Source organism: Bombina bombina, chromosome 2 (genome assembly GCF_027579735.1).
Source record: "Bombina bombina isolate aBomBom1 chromosome 2, aBomBom1.pri, whole genome shotgun sequence".
Classification (NCBI taxonomy): domain Eukaryota; kingdom Metazoa; phylum Chordata; class Amphibia; order Anura; family Bombinatoridae; genus Bombina; species Bombina bombina.
This window is the reverse complement of record NC_069500.1, coordinates 458,402,378-458,415,338: the sequence shown is the minus strand read 5'-3', so window position 1 is coordinate 458,415,338 and position 12,961 is coordinate 458,402,378. Positions and strand designations below refer to the sequence as shown.

Sequence of the window (12,961 nt, the reverse complement as noted above, 5' to 3'; positions counted from 1 at the left end):
TAATTCAAACAGCTTTTTTCTTTTTTTTTTAAAGCTAGAGAAGAACACATAAATAATGCATTTTTTTATATAACTGAAATTAGTTTATATTTTTCATGTCTCCTTGATTAAGTGTAGTTTGCTAAATGCCAACCATATTATGTAATGACATGGGGTTTTTTTTCTCCATTATTTAAGGTTGACTCAGTGCTATCAAATACAAGTTTTATTGTATGCAATTCAATCATTTCAATACTAGTAACAATTTCACATTTAAAGGGAAAAGAAAGTCAAAATATAGCATGTCATTTTAAGACACTGTTAAATGCACTTCTGTTTTCAAATGTGCTTCATTCTCTTGGTATCCCTTGTTTAAAAATAATGCACACATATCCTACACTAGTGGGAGCTAGCTGCTTATTGTTGCCTGCACACATTTGTATTTAAAATTGTATCTTCTATTCAAATAATGAAATAATATTTGGGGGTTTCCTGTCCACTTAAAGGGACATTAAACACTTTGAGATGGTAATATAAAATGATAATCATATATAGAAAAATAAACTCTACTATATACTTAAATTATTTATTTTTTCCCCTTTAATTCCATTCTGAAATTGTGAGCCTTTCAGTTCCTGTAAGAAATGGAAGTTCAGAACACTGTTATATTCCACACAGTCATTGGCTGTACACTCTAGTGACCAATTTATAACTGTCCCTAATTGGCTACAGCAGATAAGGTAACCTAAGTTACAACATGACAGCACCCATTGTTTTATAGACACTGAAATGTCACACTTATTTTGTCACTATTTAAACCAATGAAACTTTAAAAATTACATCTACATGTTATTTACAAACTAATCTTTTCTTTAAATGCATCATTCTATCTAGCATTTATTTAGTGTTTAATATCCCTTTAAAGGGACACAGAAAACATTTTCAGTGTTTTACTGAATTGAACCCACCTTTTCAGATTAGATTCATGATAGATTGTGTCCACAGAGATGTCGGAATTGCCTTTATTACATAATTAGATTTTATACCACAGTATTAGTGGTGCGCAATAACATAATTCCTGATATTTTTAATGCATAGAAAGCTTAAAGAAATCATATTTTCATCCAGGATCCAAATTCTGATTCATATTTTGGAAGAAGGAAGTTATAAAGTTATATATAAAAGTTGCAGGAATGATTAAAAAAAATAAATGAATGAATACATACATAAAAAAAAATCAAGAGAAAGTATGTGAGCTTTAGTGAATGGAAGAATGCTAAAAGTATTGCTGAGAAGAGTATTGAAACAGAGAAATTGTTGGTTAAATGTAGAATCCTTTTATTAATTAAAGGTTAGGTGTGAAACAGAGGGAATGTAAATTTGAAAATTTTTAACATTGTTATAAATACATAGTCTATCATCATCCTTAGAGAGTTTGTCTATGAGAACCATTTGCAAACAACTTTTATAGCTTAGCTTTTCCTTCACAAATATATGCATTTGCTTTAAGTTTCATGAAGGCTTTAGGAGCTTTTACTTAATCTTGTTCTTGTAACTTTTGTGCATTTGGGATTTCTTGTAGGATTTCATATACAAACATGATCATCTCCCATTACAGAACATCAGACTTGCTGGTATAAATGGTGCTGCCTTCAATTGGCGGATGGCTGCCTAGGTTATGTATGTAGATTATCCTTCCAGGAGACATATTTTTTCTTGCTCTAATGTTGTTCTTCAGCTATTCACAGGAGTGGTACATCTCTTGTGGTTGGCAATAATCTCTACTGTAAACTAAGCCACATAGGGCCTAGACCTTCAAATATTGAACTACTCTTTCTTAAGTAAGAGTTTACGCTAGACTGGAGCTGGGAATAGGATACAAGGTTCCAGGTAATTTGTGTATGACTTCATGAGTTTGATGAGTTGTCTGTTCCACAAAAGACAAATACATTTGTTCCATTTGTTAAAAGTCATCTCTTCTATTCTATATTTATCACAATTAAAGCAGATATATATATATATATATATATATATATATATATATATATACATACACTGTGTGTGTGTATATATATATATATATATATATATATATATATATACACTATGATTTAGTGCTTTATAAGTAATTAAAGTGTTTTGAAATATGTCTATTATACCTTTAATAGCATGAACTTCAAATCTGAAAAGCTCAGTAGCAGACATTAGATTTAAATACAATGAATTTTGCAATAAATGTTTTTTTGTGAACTGTATAACAGAATATGGTTGTTTGCAAATTTGGAATGAACTATATCTGTAGTTTGCACTGACTTTCATATCCATTGGATGCATAGCTTACACTTAAAAACAAAATGCAGTTATATTAAAAACAAAACAAAAAAAAAACACTCAAATTTATTTATTTTTTCTTAAAAATAGCAAGTTTTAATTTTACTTAAAGAGATAGTAAAGTCCAAATTAAACTTTCATGAATCAGATAGGCCATGCAAATTTAAACAACTTTCTAATTTACTTTTGTCATCACATTTGCTTTGTTCTCTTGTTATTCTTAGTTGAAAGCTAAACCTAGGTATTATGCTAATTTCTAAGCATTTGAAGGCCGCCTATCATCTGAATGCATTTGACAGTTTTTCACAGCTAGAGGGCGTTAGTTCATGTGTTTCATATAGATAACATTGTGCTCACGCATGTAAAGTTTTTTAAGAGTCAGCACTAAATTGCCTAAAATGCATGTCTGTGAAAAGATCTGAGATAAGGAGGCAGTCAGCAGAAGCTTAGATACAAGGTAATCACAGAGGTAAAAAGTATATTTCTATAACAGTGTTGGTTATGCAAAACTGGGGAATGGTAAATAAAGGGATTATCTATCTTTTTAAACAATAACGTTTTTGATGTTTACTATCCCTTTAAAAACACTCATGGAGCTTCATTTGGCAAATTTGTTTTAATTCGAAATTTTGTCAAAATAGAGGGGACTGTCCTACCTAATACCACTGAAGAAGTGTTCAATATAAACTAGTTATTTTGAAACCCAAATGATTTATTTCATGATTCAGATAGAGCATGTAATTTTAAGCAACTTTTTAAATTACTCCTATTATCAATTTTTCTTTGTTCTCTTGGTATCTTTATTTGAAAAGCAGGAATGTAAGCTTAGGAGCCAGCCCATTTTTTGGTTCAGCACGTGGGTAGTGCTTGCTGATTGGTGGCTAAATGTAGCCATCAATCAGCAAGAGCTACCCAGGGTGCTGAATCCTGCACAAAATTCAATATATTGTATATAAAATTGAAAAGGGCTGCACCTCTATATAGTATATGAAAATAAAACATTTGGGATGTAAATGACTTATTGTGTTAGGGAATATATTCAGAATGTTTAATTCGAAGGGCCACAGTTATGATTATAACTGATATATGGAATTAAACACAGAATACAAAGGAGCTCCGATACTGCAATGACAATTGCAAATATTGTGATACAATGTGAGAAGAGAATATATGTTTGTTCATAATCTTGATTCCTTTACTCCAATTTTTTTCATTACATTTTTTATCTCAGAAGTAGGTAACCCGAAATACTTAGTTTGGCTCTATGGTGACTTTGACTATACAATTTTCATATTGTAATATAACAGGTATGCACATTTTACAAAGCAGAGTGAAAACTATTCTGAACTGCAAGTGTTTGCAGATCTAAAGTCTACTGAGAATATGTAAATACCCATGGCACTGCTGTAAGATTTTGTTGATATTTTCTATGATATCTGAGCCTGGAAAAATATGCCTATGGAATGTTTTTATACAGTTTTTATCGTACATTCACATATTTGATTATTGATAAATTTAACCAAAAAACATTTGATTTGGGCTCAACACAGAAGCAATCAAATACAGTATATTAATGATATTTTAAACATTAAAAAATAGCTCACCATTTTTTTTTAAGTAACTTTTTCTAATTGTGTGTGCTTCTTATCCATCTTCATATAAATAAATAGTGAAAAGCTTATATTGTTTATCATAACCATAACAATAACCTGCAAAGACTTTACTTTTAGAAGGTGCTAATATTTTTTCCACATTTATATATATATATATATATATATATATATATATATATATATATATATATATATGGAAAAAATATTAGCACCTTCAAAAAGTAAAGGCTATTTTATATATATATATATATATATATATATATATATATATATATATATATATATATATATATATATATATATATATATATATATATATATATATATATATATAAAATATATTAATATTATATATTCATAGAATAATATTTTCTGCATATTTTCTTAGGCAATGAACAGTCTTAAACAAGGACCCTTGTAAATAAAGTTAGGTTATTTTTAACTAGCATTAATATAATATTTTTATAAATTAATTCTTCAGCTGTGGCTTTTTCTTTGTTTATACAATGTGTTTCTTGTATTGTGGGCTTGATTTATTCACAGAAAGATCAATAGTAGTATGATGAATAGTTTTAGTCAGAATTCAACAAAACAGACTTTTAAATAAAGACAAAAGTCAAGAATATGTAAAACTAGCTTAATCAATGCTTATATATATATATATATATATATATATATATATATATATATATATATATATATATATATATATATATATATATATATATATATGTATATATATATATATATATATTTATTTAGGTTACAAAGAATTTCAAATCAATAGTGTAACTGTATTATATATACAGTATATGCTATTTAATTAGACTTGTAAATTATTTTAAATCCTGCACATTTTAAATTGTCAATGGATACTCAACTAAGTGTACTTTTAAAGCCATTTCTTAAAAAATTAAGGGCCTTATTATAGTATTTTACTAAGGTGAAGAAAACACTGTTTACGTTTAAATTGAAACTTGAAGAAAAATAGTTGTATGCTAGCTGATACTGCAGTATACCTTTTCACTGGCTTATAGAGAAAAATAAAAGGGATTTATTGCCCACATATTTTCTTAATCATTCAGATAACAATGGTCTAGGTTTATATATTCGTGGGAGGATGCCATAGGGCCTCATTGTGAAGGCGAGATCATGTTCGACATTTATTAAGCAGGGTTATCCACAGAAAATGTTGTAGTTTAATATTATAATGTTTTATGTTATACATAAATGTTAATTAAGCCATAGAAACCAACAATTAATTGCATACTTTAACATAAATTGATTTAATGCTAATTTGTACAACAAACATTCAAATAATGTAATATAAGCTAATTTTAGCTTAAAGGGATACTAAACCCAAATTTTTTTTTCATGATTCAGATAGAGCATGACATTTTAGGCAACCTTCTAATATTCTCTTATTGTCAATTTTTCTTCGTTCTCTTGCTATCTTTATTTTAAAAGCAGGAATGTAAATCTTAGCAGCCAGTCCATTTTAGGTTCAGCACCATGGATAGCGCTTGCTTATTGGAAGTTTACATTTACCCACCAATAAGCAAGCAAGGTTCTCAACTAAAAATGGGCCGGCTCCTATGCATCACATTCTTGCTTTTTAAATAAAGATAGCAAGATAACCACAAATAATTGATACAATTAGAAATGTGCTTAAAATTGCATGCTGTTTCTGAATCATGAAAGAAAAAATATGTGTTTAGTGTCCCTTTAATGTTGGCTTAAATTTTAGCTGGAAGTCAGTAAAATCAGCTGGGTGGTGTGCCCATTAAATAGGTTTAGAACACAGTTAAGTGTCATTTCTCCTATATTTCCACCTATATTTTGCACAGTTTCATCAGTGGGAGTTCCTGTCTCTACACATTAGATACATGAAATCTAGCACATCAAATGCAAGCCACCAGCAACATGCAAATAATATTAACCTAAACATTTTGGAAACAGGCTTCCAAACGGGTTTATATAAATGTCTGTAACTGTATAATATCTCTATGGCTGTTTTGTTATGGCATAGTAGTCTTGCTCAGTAGAATGAAAGGTGTTTCAGTGATCTTGTAGACATGGACAAGGGGCTGTCTGTGGGAGTTCTGGGGAGTGGTCAGGAATTCTCACCTACACTTAGGCGCAGCATGCAGAATTCATAAAGACTCTAATGTGCTTGTGAATATGTCGTCTCTGTGTTGTATCTTACTATTTCAAAGCTGACATGGTAGTCTCATTTTCCTTTTCTGCACATGTTAGGGTTATAGAGACTTTTTTTTGTTTTTGTTTTTTAAACTCGTTTTTTTGTAATGTTTTGAATGCGATTTTTTGTAAAGTCTATATATCATTTACAGTGAAGCTTGTTCAATCCAGCGAGAGGAAAACTGTTACAAGATAGAAGCTGCTCTATTGATTATAAGTCAGAGTGGCCCACAACTGGCAAATGTGACAAGGGTTTTTCTTTGAATGGCACAATGTTTAAGTTGCAATGTTGCAGCATGTTTTTTTTTTTTTAACGTGAAATATTAGGTTTAAGAACAGGTTTAATTGAATCTAGGCCAATGCCTTGACATGAGATTTGTTATCATTGTGCAGGAGGATGCTCAGCCAATGATACACTTTATTTTGCACTGATGTCACTGACTTTTCTAAAAACAGCAAACAAGTAATAGTATGTTTACAGATAGGTCTCTGTGATGGAAAGCATTTTAAAATAATGCCAAACACTCTTTAATTATATTAAATATTATCATGTAGTTTAACATTTTAGTTATATTGGTTATTAGACTTTAATTTAAATAGGTTAAGAATAACTTAGAGTACAAAAAGTATTAGAAAAACTTCACAGTGTAGAGATAATTGTCTATATATTTTTCTATGTGTTTTCTAAAATAATGAATCTAACAAAAGTCTAGTTAAGCTTCAATAATGAGAAAACAGTACTTCTATTATCAAATTTGCTTCATTCTCTTGGTATTATTTGTTGAAGGAGCAGCAATGCACTACTGGTTTCTAACTAAGCACATGGGTGAGCCAATGACAATCAATATATATATGCAGCCACCAATCAGCAGCTAGAACCTAGGTTATTTGCTGCTCCTGAGCTTACCTAGATAAAACTTTCAGCAAAGGATAACAAGAGAAGGAAGCAAATTAAATAATATAAGTAAATTTGATAGATGTTTAAAATTGTATGCCTCTAAATCATGAAATAAAAAAATTGGATTTCATGTCCCTTTAATTTTTCCTTACACAGTTCTTCACAATAAAAAACATATAAAAAAAATCTGTTTAATGTATTTTGTCTGCACAGATTTAAAAGACACTTATGAAAATGGTAATTGCCTGACCTCCAACTGCTTTCCAAAAATACATACAAATGATGTATGCAAATAATCCAGATTTTCAAAGCTTGTTAATTTAATAGAATTCTACTGTGTTTTTCACTTTGAAAGCTTTTTAACCCCTTAGTGACCAGAGCACTTTTCCATTTTCTGTCCGTTTGGGACCAAGGCTATTTTTACATTTTTGCGGTGTTTGTGTTTAGCTGTAATTTTCTTCTTACTCATTTACTGTACCCACACATATTATATACCGTTTTTCTCGCCATTAAATGGACTTTCTAAAGATACCATTATTTTCATCATATCTTATAATTTACTATAAAAAAAATGATAAAATATGAGGAAAAATGGAAAAAAACACACTTTTTCTAACTTTGACCCCCAAAATCTGTTACATATCTAAAACCACCAAAAAACACCCATGCTAAATAGTTTCTAAATTTTGTCCTGAGTTTAGAAATACCCAATGTTTACATGTTCTTTGCTTTTTTTGCAAGTTATAGGGCCATAAATATAAGTAGCACTTTGCTATTTCCAAACCATTTTTTTCCAAAATTAGCGCTAGTTACATTAGAACACTGATATCTTTCAGGAATCCCTGAATATCCCTTGACATGTATATATTTTTTTTTTGTAGACATCCCAAAGTATTGATCTAGGCCAATTTTGGTATATTTCATACCACCATTTCACCGCCAAATGCGATCAAATACAAAAAATTGTTCACTTTTTCACAAATTTTTTCACAAACTTTAGGTTTCTCACTGAAATCATTTACAAACAGCTTGTGCAATTATGGCATAAATGGTTGTAAATTCTTCTCTGGGATCCCCTTTGTTCAGAAATAGCACACATATATGGCTTTGGCGTTGCTTTTTGGTAATTAGAAGGCCGCTAAATGCCACTGCGCACCACAAGTGTATCATGCCCAGCAGTTAAGGGGTTAATTAGGGAGCTTTTAGGGAGCTTGTAGGGTTAATTTTAGCTTTAGTGTAGTGTAGTAGACAACCCCAAGTATTGATCTAGGCACATTTTGGTATATTTCATGCCACCATTTCACCGCCAAATGCGATCAAATTAAAAAAAACGTAAAATTTTTCACAATTTTAGGTTTCTCACTGAAATCATTTACAAACAGCTTGTGCAATTATGGCACAAATGGTTGTAAATGCTTGTCTGGGATCCCCTTTGTTCAGAAATAGCAGACATATATGACTTTGGCGTTGCTTTCTGGTAATTAGAAGGCCACTAAATCCTGTTGCGCCTCACACGTGTATTATGGCTAGCAGTGAAAGGGTTAATTAGGGAGTTTGTAGGGAGCTTGCAGGGTTAATTTTAGCTTTAGTGTAGAGATCAGCCTCCCATCTGACACATCCCACCCCCTGATCCCTCCCAAACAGCTCCCTTCCCTCCCCCACCCCACAATTGTCCCCGCCATCTTAAGTACTGGCAGAAAGTCTGCCAGTACTAAAATAAAAGGGTTTTTAAAAAAAAATGAATTTTTTTTTTAGCATATTTACATATGCTACTGTGTAGGATCCCCCCCTTAGCCCCCAACCTCCCTGATCCCCCCCAAAACCGCTCTCTAACCCTCCCCTCTGCCTTATTGGGGGCCATCTTGGGTACTGGCAGCTGTCTGCCAGTACCCAGTTTGCAATAAAAAAATGCTTTTTTTTTGTTTTTTTTGGTTTTTTTCTGTAGTGTAGCTTCCCCCCACCCCCCACCCCCCACAGACTAACCCCCACCACCTTGCTTATTGTTTAACATTTTTTTTTTTAACATATTTTTTATTTCCCATTTTCTGTAGTGTAGCGGTTCCCACCCGCTCCCTCCCCGTGCACGCGCCCGCCCCCACCCTCCCGTGCACGCGCGCGCGCCCCGTGCGCGCCCCCAGCCACCCCCGCCCACGATCCCGCCCCCCTTCACATCCACATGGCCATCGATGGCCGCCACCCGCCTCCCGGTCCGGCTCCCACCCACCAACGCAGGTAGCCACCGATCTCCGGTGCAGAGAGGGCCACAGAGTGGCTCTCTCTGCACCGGATGACTTAAAAACGTTATTGCAGGATGCCTCCATATCGAGGCATCACTGCAATAACCGGAAAGCAGCTGGAAGCGAGCAGGATCGCTTCCAGCTGCTTTCCACACTGAGGACGTGCAGGGTACGTTCTCAGGCATTAACTGCCTTTTTTCTGAGGACGTACCCTGCACGTCCTCAGTCGTTAAGGGGTTAATGCCAGTGCTAGTCAGCTGAATCATTGCTATAAAAGAGTTATAAGTGTTTTTCATAAAGTAACATACTTTCCATTTTTTGTATGCTCTGCTAATTCCTAAGTCTTTGTTATTTTCTATATTAACCTTTTTATTGAATGTAAAATAAAATATATATGAAATGTTTTAGGGTTGTAAAATGGAAAATAATTGAACTATACAATACTTACATCCAATGCATTTCACAAGCCAGCTATATACCTAACAAAAAGCTCCTCATTAGTTTGATTAGTAATCTGTGAAGCACTTTTATTACTATATACTAAGTGTGTGCTGGTGTGTATATATATATATATATATATATATATATATCCACAGCAGGGCTTAGCACTCACGGTGACCCAATCCTGACCGGGTTGCACAACAACAAAGCATAAATATTTCCGTCAGTAAGAAGGTCTGACGGTCATTTGATGAAAAGGAAATATTAGAATCAAATCCAGAGAGTGCCTTCTTACTGATGGAAATATATATATATATATATATATATATATATTCAAATATCTGGATAAGCACTAAAATGTCAAAAAGGAGAATATCAAATTTAGTCATTTAAAATAATGCTCGGTACTGTACTCCAGTTATAAACACAAAATAATAATACAAAAGATTGTTGGTGTCCCCGCACTAACAAACAAATAAAGACAAAAATATGTACGTTTCGGGCTCCGCCCTTTAACTTGGCCCGAAACGCACGTTGCATCCTTTAAGAATTATGCATTACTTGTGTATTTTTTTCTGTTCATTAAATCAGCACGCTATATATGAATTATTTTCTGTTTATTTTAATAGCTACTGTTCAGTTCTGCATATATAGGACTGTTTTTTTATCTTTATTTGCTTGTTAGTGCAGGGACACCAACAATCTTTTTATAATATATATATATATATATATATATATATATATATATATATATATATATATATATATATGTATATATATATATATATATATATGTGTGTGTGTGTGTATGTGTGTGTATATATAATGAAGAAATGACACTTTGCTACAATGTAAAGTAGTAAGTGTACAGCCTGTATAACAGTGTAAATTTGCTGTCCCCTCAAAATAACTCAACACACAGCCATTAATGTCTAAACCGTGAGTACAACCCTAAGTGGAAATGTCCAAATTGGGCCCAATTAGCCATTTTCCCTCCCCGGTGTCTCGTTAGTGTTACAAGGTCTCAGGTGTGAATGGGGAGCATGTGTGTTGAATTTGGTGTTATCGCTCTCACACTCTCTCATACTGGTCACTGGTAGTTCAACATGGCACCTCATGGCAAAGAACTCTCTGAGGATCTAAAAAAAAGAATTGTTGCTCTACATAAAGATGGCCTAGGCTATAAGAAGATTGCTGCAGCATGGTGGGCAAGACCATACAGTGGTTTCACAGGACAGGTTCCACTCAGAACAGGCCTCACCATGGTCGACCAAAGAAGTTGAGTGCATTTGCTCAGCGTCATATCCAGAGGTTGTCTTTGGGAAATAGACGTATGATTGCTGCCAGCATTGCTGCAAAGGTTGAAGGGTTGGGAGGGGGGTCAGCCTGTCAGTGCTCAGACCATAAGCTGACAATGCATCAATTGGTCTGCATGGCTGTCGTTCCAGAAGGAAGCCTCTTCTAAAGATAATGCACAAGAAAGCCCGAAAAACAGTTTGCTGAAGACAAGCAAACTAAGGACGCGATGAGACCAAGATAAACTTATTTGGTTCAGTTGGTGTCAAGCGTGTGTGGCGGCAACCAGGTGAGGAGTACAAAGACAAGTGTGTCTTGCCTACAGTCAAGCATGGTGGTGGGAGTGTCATGGTCTGGACTTGCATGAGTGCTGCCAGCACTGGGGAGCTACAGTTCATTGAAGGAACCATGAATGCCAACATGTACTGTGACATACTGAAACAGAGCATGATCCCCTCCCTTCGGAGACTGGGCCGCAGGTAAGTATTCCAACATTATATCGACCCCAAACACACCTCCAAGACGACCACTGTCTTGCTAAAGAAGCTGAGGGTAAAGGTGATGGACTGACCAAGCATGTCTCCAGACCTAAACCCTATTGCACATCTGTGGGGCATCCTCAAACAGAAGGTGGGGGAGCGCAAGGTCGCTAACATCCACCAGCTCTTTGATGTTGTCATGGAGGAATGGAAGAGGACTCCAGTGGCAACCTGTGAAGCTCTGATGAACTCCATGCCCAAGAGGATTAAGGCAGTGCTGGGAAATAATGGTGGCCACACAAAATATTGACACTTTGGGCCCAATTTGGACATTTCCACTTAGGGGTGTACTCACTTTTGTTGCCAACGGTTTAGACATTAATAACTGTGTGTTGAGTTATTTTGAGGGGACAGCACATTTACACTGTTATACAGGCTGTACACTCACTACTTTACCTTGTAGCAAAGTGTAATTTATTCAGTGTTATCACATGAAAAGATATAATAAAATATTTACAAAATGTAAGGGGTATACTCACTTTTGTGAGATACTGTGTGTATATATATATATATGTGTGTGTGTAGTAAGCTTAAACATAATATTCAATTTTAAAACAAATTCTTAAATGTAATATTTAAAATTAAATAAGATTTGTAATTTTAGATTATATTGTTTACATTTCCTATTTAATTTTAATTTAATGGACATGAAACTCAAAATTAAGTTTTTGCAGTGCAGGCAGAGCAGGCCAATTTAAGATCTGTTACCAAATTTACTTAGTTATCTCAAATATCCCTTTTTAAAGAATATACCAAGTTAGGCTCAAGAGCAGCAATGCACTAATAAGAGCTAGTTGATGATTGGTAGCTACACACAAATGCCTCTTGTCATTGGCTCCTCACACGTGTTTAGCTAGGTTCCAGAAGAACATTGCTATTTGGGAGGTTATGTGTTTATGCCCTTTGAAGGTGTTACACCTTGTTATATGCAAGTAATAGTGCAATAATAAAATGCTCTAACATAAGATCATTTTCTTTTTGCACTTTTCTGTCCCTTCAAATTTAAAACTATTATTATTGTACTTGAAATATATTATAATATATTAATTGAATTCATGCATTTGGCTTTCAGGTGTCTGTTGGCTACTCATTTGGTTTACAAGTCTGTTTCAAAGAACTTTACAGAACTTTGAAGCTCTTCAAAACAGAGCAAATGCTTGACAGATAATAAGAAAATATTTAAAGAAACACTCAAGTCAAAATTAAACTTTCATGATTCAGATAGAGCGTGCAATTTCAAACAACTTTTTAATTTAGTTTTATATTTATACTTTTTGAGTCACCAGCTCCTACTAAGCATGTGCAAGAATTCATAGAATATACGTATATGCATTTGTGATTGGCTGATGGCTGTCACATGATAAAGGGGGAGTGGAAATTGACATAATTTTGAAATTGTCAGAAAAAATCTATTGCTCATTTGAAGTT

General features: G+C 33.5%; 1 long non-coding RNA gene across 2 annotated transcripts in view; it reads left to right on the top strand.

Annotated features, from left to right (window-relative positions):
- The window catches only part of LOC128647821 (uncharacterized), a 29,213-nt gene that overhangs the window by 3,136 nt on the left and 13,116 nt on the right, over positions 1-12,961 (top strand). The window lies entirely within an intron of this gene.